Source organism: Chinchilla lanigera, unplaced genomic scaffold, assembly GCF_000276665.1.
Source record: "Chinchilla lanigera isolate Chin_1 unplaced genomic scaffold, ChiLan1.0 scaffold00067, whole genome shotgun sequence".
NCBI lineage: Eukaryota > Metazoa > Chordata > Mammalia > Rodentia > Chinchillidae > Chinchilla > Chinchilla lanigera.
The window spans coordinates 1,489,631-1,493,586 of NW_004955468.1; positions in this window are offsets into that span (position 1 = coordinate 1,489,631).

Sequence of the window (3,956 nt, forward strand, 5' to 3'; positions counted from 1 at the left end):
TTGGGTGCCAATTGCGGGAGTCTGTGGTCTCTCCATGGTCCCCAGGAGAAAACAGTGAGAGGATAGAGAAAATAAAGACAAGAGACAATAGCTGGGGTCAGGTGGAGTTACCTCTTGCCTGATGAGCAAGAGGACTGACTTCAACAGTAGGGGCGTTTATTTTATACACTTGCAAAGTAGTATCATGAGAGATAATGTTGCCTAGAGACTAACAACTGTAATTGTCTGGCAGGATGCCTTTTTCAATACTGAGGTAGCTTGACTGCTTGACCAATAACCAGCTCCAGTGGCTTCCAACACACTCTTTTTTTATTTACTCATTTATTAATATTACAAAGGAGTCAGAGGAATAAGAAGATAGAAGAGAAGGGGCTGGGGATTTAGCTCAGCGGCAAAAGCGCCTGCCTGGCAAGCGCAAGGTCGGGAGTTCGGTTCCCGGTACCGGAGAAAAACAAACAAACAAAAAAAAGAAGAGATGTTCAGGATAAGGTATGAGAGAAGGGCCACAGAGCCTCTGTACTCTCTGGGCACACCATCCTCCAGCTACCTCCACATGTTCAGCAATACAGAAACTCTGAACTACTTTTGAATTTTGATAGAAGTTGCATTACATAGGCATGACTGACTACATCACTTGTCATTGATGATCAACATAACTTTTAACCTCTCTCCTCCTTCCATGCTAGGACTTTCAACCTCCATCATGCTTTGCTCCTAGTTATCAGTCACCATCCTGAGGCTATCTGGGGGCTGTCTGGCACCATCAACTCATTGGCGTACAAAAATCATATTATTCTAGAAAATCCATTTTTTTTTTTTAGGTGTTCTGTGCCAGACAGTGGGGTTGAAGGTATATTTATACATCTTAATCTATATCTTATTAAAACTACTTAATGTCTTTGTCCAAATTTCCTCCTCATAAGCTCATCATCATCTTTGGAGTAGGACCCAGTCTAATGACCTAATCTTACACAATTACCTCTTTAAAGACTCCTCCAAATACAGTGACATTCTGAGGTACTAGGGATTAAGATTTCAACATAAGACTTTCTGGAGAACATGATTCAGCCCATATTAGTGCTCCAGGTTTCTAAAGCTCTATTAATTTCTCTTTATTTTCTCATTCTGTTCTTCAATTTGGATAATCTTTACTGATCTATCCTCTTGTTCATTGAGTCTTTTCATAATGCAAGTTGGCTAGTAAGTCGCTCTAATGACAATTTCAATTTGATTTTAGTTTTCACCTCCAGAATTTCCAGGGTATCATAATTTGTCTCCTAATTGGTATTCCTTGTTTTCTTATTGTCATCCTCCCTCCCTCCTTCTCTCCCTTCCAGTACTGTGGATTGAAACCAGGGCACTTTTTACTAAGCTACATCCCCAGTCTTTAATTTTTGAACTTTCAGTCTAAGCTTCCCAACCTGGCCTCGAACTTGCAATCCTCCTTCCTCAGCCTCCTGAGTAGCTAGGATTACAGGCATGTGCTACCACATGATACATTTTTTAAAACTGTTCAGCACATTTCCTTTAGATCTTTGAACATATTCATAATAGCTACTTTTAAATCTTTTTCTTCTAAGTCCAACTTTGAGCCCCCTCAGGGACAGTTTCTATTGACTTTTCTGCCATTTTTAAAGTCTTAAAATTTTTGTAAACAAAACAAGACTGTAAAAAATAAATTGTAGTTACTCTGGATTGTGACTTTCTTTCCCTTGGATGCCAGTCATTGCTTTTGTTTGTTTTGACTTGCTTGGGCTAATTCTATAGAGGCTGTGCAGGCTCTGATGTTTCATTCATTTTATTTACTTTTTAATCTTTTATTTGCATTTATTTTATGTTTAATTTATTTCCATGCCTTAAATTTTTGTGTCTTCAGTTTCTTCTGGGATATCTTTTTCTTTTGTGCAACTTCCTTCTCTGGTTCAGGAACAATTTTTTCCTTTTCAGTAAAGATCATCTCATGTGGCAGGAGGAGTCATGCATGGGTTCATCTGGCCATGACCTCTGTAAGTATGGCAATGCATCATGGGTGCTTTGTTCACCTGGATATGTTCAATGACCAAAGATTCTACATCTAAACCCTTAAGTTCAGCACCACTCTGCATTTTTAAGCATGTGCAACAAAAATTCACCACCCTTTTTAGGCCACCAACCCTGTGTCCAGTACCATGTTTGGCCTGGACACACCTACCAACACCACCATTGTAACACGGGAATGACACACATGGCTTCTTTAATGTGACGTCCTTCAAATATTTGGTGGCCTTTCAGATATGCATACTGTTATGGTTTGCGTCTAGATATACCCACAAAGCCTCATGCAGTCATGAGGGGGCAGGCTTTTTCAGAGGTAGCTGAATCTAGAGTTTGTAACTGGTTCATTGTCCAGTGTTGGGATTGGGGATGTGAGAGCTACAACAGCCCTAGGGCATGTAGCCTGCGTACAATATAAGGGAGGAAAAAGGCTTGTTCCTCCCTTTGACTTGTTGCTTTTGTTATCTTTGACTGCTATGAATGATTGCCCTTCTGCCATGCCACTCTGCCTTAAAGCCAGCTGATTATGGACTGAAAAAAAAATCTCCACAAACTGTGAGCTAAATAAACCTTTCCTCCTTTAACTTTGGGTGTTGGGTATTTTGTCTCAGCAATGAGAGATAAGTAACAAAAAACACATACCTTTGATGGCCTGGGCAGTTTCATGGGTGTTTTTAAAGTGAACATGAGGATTTGAACTCTTGATTTGCATGGTTTTGTGAGGTTTTTTGGATCAAGAGAATAGTGAATCATTTTCACAGGTCACCTCAGGCTGCTTACAGGAAGAGGTCCATTTATTTTAAAAGCTGTCTCAGGAGAACTTAATTAAGTATTGGTTGGCGGTTTTACTCAGTTATTGTAACACAGTAAACCCGCACCCTTTGCAGCTCCAACTGGCTTAAGGAATGCTTTCAAAATCTGAGTTGACAAGACAACATGGTTTTTCCTTTTTGTGTTTCTGAAGTCTCATGATTAATCAGGAATGAGTAGCTTACTACTAGGGCCCTCTCAATTTTCTCTTGAGTAGCAAGAGCCATGTGTATAGCTATTGCTGTGAGATCACTAGGAATATGTGAGATCTTGCCAAGACTCGCTCCTGTTGCCTCAGTCCTTGGATTTTTCTATAACTATCTTGTTTAATTTATTGATTACTTGGACCATTATGGACCTCAGGCTATTATTAGCACTCCTTGATTGTTTGCCACATGGATAAACCACCACCTTCTGTGTGTATGCATGCACACTGAGGATCAAACCCAGGACCTTGTCTGTCACATGCTAAGCAAGCACTCTAGCCTAAGCTACAATTCCCACCCCACACCCATTGTTTCAACACCCCTGGGCAAGGATTTTTTTCATGCTTGCTACAGTCTGCCCCTCCTTATGATAGACTTGGGAGGAGGGGCAAGACAGGATGAGAACAAGTTATGGATTTTCAGCAGTTGTTCAAAGACCTTAGGTTTGTAATTTGTCACTGAAGATATTTATGATTATGAAGCTATTAATCCTTAAGATTTGGCTTATTATCTAAAAGAGCAAGTACTTAGAGAAATGCTGATTGCTAAAAAAATTTTTTTTCTGTTAAACAGCGTCTCACCTTGTAGTTCATTCAGGCTGGTCTTTAACTCACTCTATAGCCCCAGGCTGGCCTTAAACTTGTGGCTATCCTCCTGTCTCATCTTTCTGAGTACTAGGATTACAATTGTGCCCCATCATGTCTGCCACTAAATGTTTAATGAAGTAGTAATAGATACATTAAAATTTGGCTTTAAGTAACAAACATTATTATTTATAAATACTCCTAAATTAGTGAGAAATTCTAATTGGTGAATATTGTCAATATACTCTTTAAAAACTCACACATGAAAGAATCTGTTAATACTACTTAATGTGATTGTTTAAAAGTACCCAAACTTTTTTTT